This window comes from Arvicanthis niloticus, chromosome 30, assembly GCF_011762505.2.
Source record: "Arvicanthis niloticus isolate mArvNil1 chromosome 30, mArvNil1.pat.X, whole genome shotgun sequence".
Lineage (NCBI taxonomy): Eukaryota > Metazoa > Chordata > Mammalia > Rodentia > Muridae > Arvicanthis > Arvicanthis niloticus.
Window position 1 is genome coordinate 1,826,539 of NC_133438.1, and position 9,787 is coordinate 1,836,325.

Below are 9,787 nucleotides of genomic sequence, written 5' to 3' on the forward strand. Positions count from 1 at the left end.
TTTTTTAAATTTTTTCCTTAATCATATTGAATAGTTTTGATGGTATAATAGTCTAGTTCAGGAAAATTTTACCTCAGCCTATATCCTGAAGGGTTCCTTCCTACTCTTTCTTCTGGCAGTTCCACGATATAGGCCTAAACCTGAGATGTTGATCTCGTTGGAATTGCTCTTATGCTGGTTCAGACATTAGGATCCCTTTCATTCTTCTGCATGTAGACATCCAGATTTCCCAAAGCCATTTGTTAAAGATGCTAGACGTTCTCCAATATATACTCTTGTGATCTTAGAAAAAAAAATCGGATGGTTGCGTTTCACCTTATATCTGGGTTCTTAGTGTCCCTCACTGAAAACTGTGTCTACTTTTGTGTCAGTGTCAGGCTGCTTTTATCACCATGGTTCTCCAGTATTACTTGGAATCTGATACGGTGATTCTTCTGGCAGGATTTTTTCTTATTCAAAATTTTCCTTGGATATTTGAGGTCTTTTTAAACATATTTTTATTATATTTTTATTTTTATTATTTTATTATTATTATTATTATTGTTATATTTTATATATTTTATTATATTTTAAATAGTTTTTTTCAACTTCTGTAAAGAATTATATTGAAATTTTGATGCAGATTGAATTGAATTTGAACATTGTTTTTGATGGGATGGTCATTTTTACAATATTAATCCTACCAATTCATGAGCATGGGGGTGGGCCTTTCTAATTTTGATATTTCTCCAATTTCTTGAAGTTTTCCTTCTTCAAGTCTTTCTCTTCTTTAGTGAGATTTATTCCAAGATTTATTCCAAGATTTATTCCAAGATTCTGGAGCCCATTGGGTATAATACTGTTTCCCTGATTTCTTTCTTGGTATATTTGTTGTTTTTTATAAATGGACCCATCCCATGGACAAACACCAATTCCTGACACTATTAATGATACTCTCTTATGCTTGCAGACAGGAGCCTAGCATAACTGTCCTCTGAGAGGCTCCCTCCACCTAGCATTTGACCAAAACAGATGCACATGCCCACAGCCAAACATTGGATGGAGGTCAGGGACTTTTATGGAAGTGTTAGAGGAAGGAGTGACAGCCCTGAAGGGGATAGGAACTCTACAGGAAGAACAACAGAGCCTACTAACCTGGACCCTTGGGAGCTCTCAGAACCTGAGCCACAAACCAAAGAGCCTACATGGGCTAGACTGAGGCCCTTGGCATAGGTGTAGCAGACATGCACCTCAGTCTCCATATGTATTCCTTAACAACTGGATCAGAGGCTATTCCTTAGCTATAGCCTAACTGTGGAATCCATTCCCCAACAGGGGTACCTTGTCTGACCTCAGTAGGAGAGGATGTACCTAATCCTGCAAAGACTATGCACCAGGGTAGGGGAATGGGGGAGCAAACCCTCTCATAGGAGAAAGAGAGGGGCCATGAAGGGAGAGATTTTGTGAGGGGAAGAACAACTGGGAGGGGTGTCAGTGTTTGGGATATAAATAAATAAATAAATAAATAAATAAATAAATAAGTCACTCGGTTTTAGTGTTAAACTTGTATCTTGATTTTTGTTGAATGTATTTATCAGCCAAAGGGATTTTCTGGTGGGTGGTCTTTAGGTTTTTTAAGTATAGCCTCATATAATTTACAAATAAGATACTTTAACTTATTTTTTTCCTATTTATATCCCCTTTATCTCCTTCACTTGTCTTCTTCTAGCTAAGACTTCACACACTCATTATGTTAAACAAGAGTGTGGAGGATGGGTATGCTTGTCTTGTTCCTGATTTTCTTGGACATACTTCAAGTTGTATTCACTTAGTATGAATTTGGCTTGGTATATTGTGCCTTTATTATATTGCTATGTCTTCCATATTCCCAGATTCTCTAGGACTTTTATTTATGAAGAGACAGATTTTTTTCAAAACCCCTTTGTGATTCTAATAGTCACGCGGTTCTCTCCTTTAATCTATTTATGTAATGTATTACATTTATTTCTTTTGTAATGTTGGACCACCTGTGCGTCTCTTGGGAAAAGCTGAATGAATGACAGTGGACGATCTTTTTAATTTGATCAAAAACAAAGGGATGAATTAAATGGGGGAAGGAATCCCAAGATCTGAAAGTAATGGCAGAAATGATAGACACCCAACCTGAAATGATATAGGAGATGTAGTAAATGAAAAACTTAAGAAGCCTAATAAAATCCTCAGTAGAAAGCTTCATCAGTAGAATGGATCAGGCAGAAAACAGAGTGAGGTATGAAAGACTACTTTGCATTTAGTTTACAACTATTTTACTGAGCCCTTTTGGATCTATATTCATCAAGAAGATTCATCTATAATTCTGTTTTGATATTGACTCTTTGTCTTGTTTTGGCATCAAGAGAACAGTGGCTTTATAAAAAGAATTTATTTACTTGCAGTATCATTTCAGGTCAGGTATTTTTTTAAGCACTTTTACTGTTATTTTCATATTTTACCATCCCCTTTCCCATTTCATTCATCTTTTTGTTCTTTTAGAGTTTATTCACACCTTTGAATTATTTGAACACACTTAAAATCATTTTTTGAATTCTTTGTCTGGTAGTTCTTCTAGGTAGGTTTTGTTTGGTGTCATTATGATGGGATGTAAATAAATAAATAAATAAATAAATAGGTCACTCGGTTTTAGTGTTAAATTCGTATCTTGCTTTTTGTTGAATATATTTATCAGCCAAAGGGATTTTCTGGTGGGTGGTCTTCAGGTCTTTTAAGTATAGCCTCATATAATTTACAAATAAGATTTGTAAATCCCTCATCTACTTGTGGGAGAATCTTACTGTCTTCTGCTTTGTTTCTGAGCTGGGACTGTACATCTGGAGTTAGTGTGTTAGTTGAGGTTTTCTTTCTTTTCCATTTTTTTGTTTTTGTAAAAACTTAACCACTTCTGCTTTGTTGTTTTGCTTCTTCCTTCCTTCCTTCCTTCCTCCCTCCCTTCCTTCCTTCCCTCCTCCCTCCTCCCCTCCCTCCCTCTCTCTTCCTCTCTCTCTCTCTCTGTGTCTTTCTTTCTTTCTTTCTTTCTTTCTTTCTTTCTTTCTTTCTTTCTTTCTTTCTTTCTTTCTTCCTGGTGATTCCAATGTTCAGTGAAGAACTAAGTAGATTTGATGTATGCTATCCCTCTAGTAGACTGGCATTTAAAGTCAGACCCACTGTCTCCAATCTTCCTCTGAGGGTAAGGCTTTATTTTGTGTCAGCTAGGACTTCATACCTGGCATTATAAATTGTCCTCTGATTTGAGGATCTTTTCACTACCTGTGATCCTTGAGCAAGGTCATATCTGGTCCTCACTCTGGTTCCTCATCTACTTCTGGAGCTTATTTGAAATGTGTAGCTTTCCACACACTTGTGGGTTTGAAGTAAACTCTGCATCCCCACCTAAGTTTGTAGCTTTCTAAAGCCATTGTAAGGTGCAGAAATTTTCAAGTACCAATAAGTCTTATACTAGCTCAGGATTGCTCCCTAAGAGAAACATTTTGATGAATGGACAGAAATTTTAAAACTCAAGATTTTTTAATGGCCCCTAAAGACTCATGTGTTTGAATACTTGCCCTGTAGGGACTGTGGCCTTGTCATAGTAGGCGTGGCCTTGTGGAGGAAGTGTTTCACTATGGAAGCAGGATTTGAGGTCTCATATCTATGCTCAAGCTATGCCCATTGTTGAGACAGTCTCCATGTGATGCCTTTGAATCAAGATGTAGAACTCTTGGCTTCTCCAGCACCCTGTCTGCCTGCACATTGCCATGATTTCTGCAATGATGATTCTGGACTGAACCTCTGAAACTGTAAGCCAGCCCCAAGTAAATGTTTTCCTAGAAACCAGAGACAGGTGAGAACGAACACAAAGGTAAACCTTACTAAAACATTGTATTTTTACATCTCTTGATTTGGATACATTTGCCTTTTCTTAGATGACAAGAGGATGGTTCCTGAGAGTTTGCCAATGGTGATTATTTCTCCAGACAGTTGCAGAAATACTGGGCAACTGGTCATTTCTGGTTTGTTATTTCATGTCTATATTTAAAGATAAACTTTTAAAGCATGTGACTTTTGCCACTGTATGTCTGTGATCTCAAGAGCTATTCCTCAAACAATGACAGAGCTGGGGTTGAAATATTTCCCGATGACTATGAAATTTGTTATATGCCTTCATTGTATAGCCCAAGGGGCTTCCTGTCATCCTACATGTCTCTTGAGTTGCTTCCAAGTCAACCTCAGCAACTCTAGGAGGATAAAGCTTAAAGAGAGAACCACCAAGTACATTGTTTTCCCCTGTTCTTTCAACTGGCTCATGAACCTACTTCTAAATAGCAGAATTGCTATGAGAGATACTGCCCTTGATACCAACAGACATTTTACTAAGAAATTAAATGTGGACTACTGCTCATCAGTTGGTTCTGGAGGCTCTGTAGCCTCCACTATATTTATTCTTGATCTGTTTCATTGATGTTCTTTATCTGTGTATCATGGCCTGGACCACTATCTCCATGGTGAGGTTCCTCTACAGGCACAAGAAGCAAGTCCAATACATCCACAGTGATCAGAATTCTCTGAGTCTCACCTGAAGACAGAGCCATTCAAGCCATCCTGATTGTGGTGTGTATCTCTGTCACGTTCCACTCCATGTGCCAAGTAACAAGGCAGGCTTAAGGAGGGATCTGTGAATCTCACTAAGAGAAGTAGAATAGACATTCTGAGTATATGGGTATGGGAAGGGTATTGAGTAGGTTTTTGTGTGGGAATGGGAACAGGAGGGAACAGGTTGGGGGGAGGAAGGAGGGAGAGATTTCTGGGAGAGACAACTGGAATCTGGGCATGGGGTGGGGTGGGTAAGTGGGTTGCAGGATCTCTGGGATAAGCTAGAAACCTAGAGAAAAGGAAATTCCCAGAAATGTATGAGAGTGGTTGAAAAGGATCAAAATAATCTATAAAAATTATTGAATAACTAATAAAATGAAAAAAGTAAAAATTGAGAAAAAACACCATATTTCCTCTCTCTTGCAAAATTGACAGGATGATAAAGGTCAGTAGAAGATCAAGTGCTAGGAAGAAAGCATCCGAGGGATAAGTGGATATGAGATAGTAATGGGGGTATGAATATGATGAAAGAATATAGTATACATGTATGAAAATGCTATAACAAACACCATTATTCTGCATACATGTTAATATATACTTTAAAAAGAAGAATAAACAACATTTCATCATTTTCTGACACATATGGACATATGTTTCCACATATGTTGCACATATGAACCCACAGTTGTATAACAGCATGCCTTAAACCTGCACAAGATAAAACCAGACAGGGAAGTGGGTGCGAAGTCTCACCCCTAGCTGAAGAGCTGTTGACTATCGATGACTGCTGGGGGAGGGAAATTTGATTTTCTTCAGGGATTCAGAACATAGGGTGTACCCATGTTCCTAACATAGGGTGTAGATGATCCTAAGCCCATGCACATATAGAAAACATAAGTGGGTTAAGTGTGTTTAAAGTGGTGGGGGATAGGATAGGAATTGTAGGGAGGGTATGGAGGGTGATTTCATTAAAACATATGCACATCTGAAAGTCTCAAACAATAAAAAAAGAGACGTAAAAAGTGTTAACACAATTCTGTGATGGAAATTAGCTTTCTACTATTTACTAATTTATCTCTGGATCTCCAGCTCCTATATGCAGTGTTCTGTGACACTGAGTTCCCAGAATGCTGGTATTGCTTTTAACTTTAGTTATTCTAAGCAGGAGATATTTATCATTCTTTTCCTTTATTGAGTAATTACTAATGTCTAATTTATAATGCTTCTTTGTAATTTTTTTGAAGGGGAGCAAGAGATACAGTTTAAAATCCTACAGTTACTGAGAATTCAATAGTTTCATGGATCTAAGGACTTCCCAGAAGGCCCTACTTCCTATAGGTTCTATCCCTTCTTGGGGCCACACAGAGGATGTTGGGAGGGTATTCAAACTATAACTACATTATTCTGGATCATCTGAAAGAACAGCAAGTACTTCTAATCACTGAACTTTTCCTTCTACCACCCCTCTCTTTTTCTCCTTCCTTTTCAGACAGTGTCTCAGGCCTCGAACTGAGTATCTAGATTAGGCTGTGCATGAACTCAACAGAGGTCAATCTGTTTTTCCCTCCTTTGTTTTGGAATAAAAAGGTGTCTCCTCCCACACAGGGTGATTTAACATTATTCTTTATTCTTGTTTTTGTTTTTCCAACAGGTTTTCTATGTAGTCCTGACTGTCCTGGAACTTGATATGTAGACCAGGCTAGCCTTAAACACTCAGATATCCACCCACTCACCATTGCCTTCAGAGTGCTAGGTTTTAAGGCAGGTTCCAACAAGCCTTGATAAGCATGCTTAATATTTTATTGATTCATGGAAACTGAACAACTCTCTATTCAATAATCACTTGGTCAGGTAAGAGATAAAGAAAAAAATTAAAGTCTTTCTAAGATTCAGTGAAAATGAAGGAACAACATACCCAAATTTATGGGACACAGTGAAAGTAATGTTAAGAGGAAAATTTACTTAAAAGGGGGTACAGAGCTAAACTGAGTGCCTTCCCAAAGAAAATGGAGACATCTCATACTAGCAACTTAACAGCATACCTCAGAGCTCTAGAACAAAAAGAAGCAAACACACCCAAGAAGAGTAGATGGCAGGAAATAGTCAAACTCAGGCCTGAAATCAATCCATTAGAAACAGAACAATACAAATAATAAAACCAAGAGTTGGTTCTTTGAGAGCATAGTGCTGTATAGAGAGATGACATGAGGTAACTGCTTCCAGTCTGTTAGCTGCAAGGTGACTTGAGGATATCTGAGAATCCTGATGTTCTGTCAAGTAAGCCACATGGCTGAGGAAGTAACCTTCATGATCTTTTTCTCAAGAGAAAAATCGTTTGATTTTTATAAACTAAGCAACACTTAATAGAGTTGGACTGTAGACAGATTTCTCAGTCTGCAAGGAGGTTTAGGTCACCTTGAAATTGGATAAACCACTGCTTGATAATTAGAAGCTGTTGATAATTAGAAGCTGTTTGGAATCTTTATTCTGATTACCCATAAAAGAAACTGGAGAATTCAATAATATATGAAGTTGTTCACTTTACTCTGCATCACCTTTGTTCTGATTATTGCATAACCCTTACCCAGAGATCCCAAAGCACTAGATGTTGACAGTGCTGGTTTAGCTGGACATCTGCATGTAGAAAGATGCAAATAGAGCCATATTTATCCTGCACAAAACTCAAGTCCAAGTAGATCAAGGACCTCAACATAAAACCGAATCCACTAAATCTATCTAATAAAAGTGAAAGCAAAAATAGCCTTGAATGCACTGGTACAGGAGACAATTCCCCAAATAGAATACCAATGGCTCAGGCTCTACTAAGAAGCTGTAAGGCAAAGGACACTGTCAACAGGACAAAACAGCTGCCTACAGGTTGGGGAAAGACATTCACTTTACATCTAACAGAGGGCCAATATCCAAAATATATAAAGAACTCAAGAGTCCAACAAACCAAGTAACTCAATTTAAAAAGGGGTTACAGAGCTAAACAAAAGAAATTTCAACAGAGGAATCTAGAATGGTTGAGAAACAATTAAAGAAACATTCAACATCCTTAGTCATCAGGAAAATGCAAATCAAAACAACCCTGAGATTCTACCTTACAGCAAGCAGAGTGGCTAAGAAAAAAGACCTCAAGGGACAGCAGATGCTGGTGAGGATGTGGAGAAAGGGCAGCATGCCTGCATTGCTGGTGTGATTGCAAACTTGTACAACCACTCTGAAAATTAATCTGGCTTTTTTTAATCAGAAAATTGGAAATAAGTCTACCTGAAGACCAAACACTTCTTGGTATATACCCAAAAGATGCTCCACCATGCTACAAGAATAAGTGCTCCACTGTGTTCATAACCACCCTATTCATGGTAGCCAGAAACTGGAAACAACACAGATGTCACACAACTGAAGAATGAATAAAAAAAAAATGTTCCTTTATGCAATGGAATACTATTCATCTATTAAAAATAAGGACACCATTAATGTTGCAGGCAAATGGGTGGAAATAAAAAAATATTATCCTCAGTGAGGTAACCCAGACTCAAAAGGGCATACATGATATATAATCACTAGCAAGTGAATATTAGCCACAAAGTACAGAATGCCCAGGATATACCACACACATTTAAAGAAGTTGAACAAGAAGGAAGGTCCAAATGAGAATGCTTGAATCCCACATATAAGGGGAAACAGAATAGGCTTGGGAAGCAGAGGTAGGGGGAATCTGGGTGGGAGTAGTGAGTGGAATAGGGGGACAGGATCAGGTATGGAAAGAGATAGGAGAGAGGTCCAGAGGGCCAAGAGAATGCATAGAAATATGCAGCTGCCAGGGGTAGGTGAAGGGAATCTCTAGAAAGTCCTAGAGACCTGGGATAGGTCATGATGCCAGGAGCCAATTCCAGTGACCTCTGAGATATCTAACAGCAGGGACATGAAATCTGAAGAGGCCATTTCCTGTAGCCAGATAGGACCCCCAGTGGAGGGATAAAGACACCCACCTATAAAACTTTCCACTCAAAATTTGTCATATCTAAAAGAAATGCAGGGACAAAGATGGAGCAGAGGCTGAAAAAAATGCCAACCAATAACTGGCACAACTTGAGACCTATACCATGGGCAAACAAAAATCTGTGACACTATTAATGATACTTTACTATTCTTACAGAGAGGAGCCTAGCATAACTGTCCCATGAGAGACTACCCAGCAGCTGACTGAAACAGATGCAAATACCCACTGCCAAACTAGAATGAGGTAGAGGCCCCTTATGGAACAATTGGGGGAAAGATAGAAGGCCTTGAAGGGTATAGAAACCCTGTAGGAAGACCAACAGTGTCAACTAACCTGGATCCCTGGGAGTCCTCAGATATGGAGCCACCAACTAAAGAGCATAAACAGGCTAGACCCAGGTCCTCAGAACAGATGTGGCAGAGGGCTGTCTTGTCTTTTCTCAGTTGGATGCATCTAATCCTGCAGAAAGTTAATGCATCAGGGTGGAGCAATACTCCATCCTTTCAGAGACAAAGGGGAGTGGATATAAGGGGTGGGACTCAGTGATGAGCCACTCAGAGGGGAAGCAGCATTTTGAATATACATAAAAAATCTATTGATTCATCTCTTCTAAATAACTGTGACAACATGAAACCATAATCAATACCTTCTGGCCTATTTGGGAAAAAAAAATATATATGTATGTTCCCAATATATAATATTAGTTATATATAATTAATATATTATACATAATAATATATAATTATATATAATTAATATATTTATATATAATATATAATAAATATATATTAAAGGTATATATTATATATATATAATATATTACATATATATAGTGTGTGTGTTTGTTTTTTATTCAGATATCTCAATATTAGTTTTATTTACATTTTCATGTGATGGAATTTTTTAAAATTTTTGTTTGTAATACAGTTATATTTCCTTCTCTGTATTAATTGTATCTCTAATATTGTATAATTTGTGAGCCCTTTCTGCATATTACAAAAATAGCTCCTTGATAATATAGCTTCAAAATATCAGGGATTTTGCTTCAATTTTATTTTTTCCCATAGTCAATATTTATCTTATCTTTTAAAATATTTTTTAAATTTTTTAAAACATTTATTTTATGATTTACTTATTCACTTTACAGCCTGCTCACTGTCCCCCTCCTGGTCA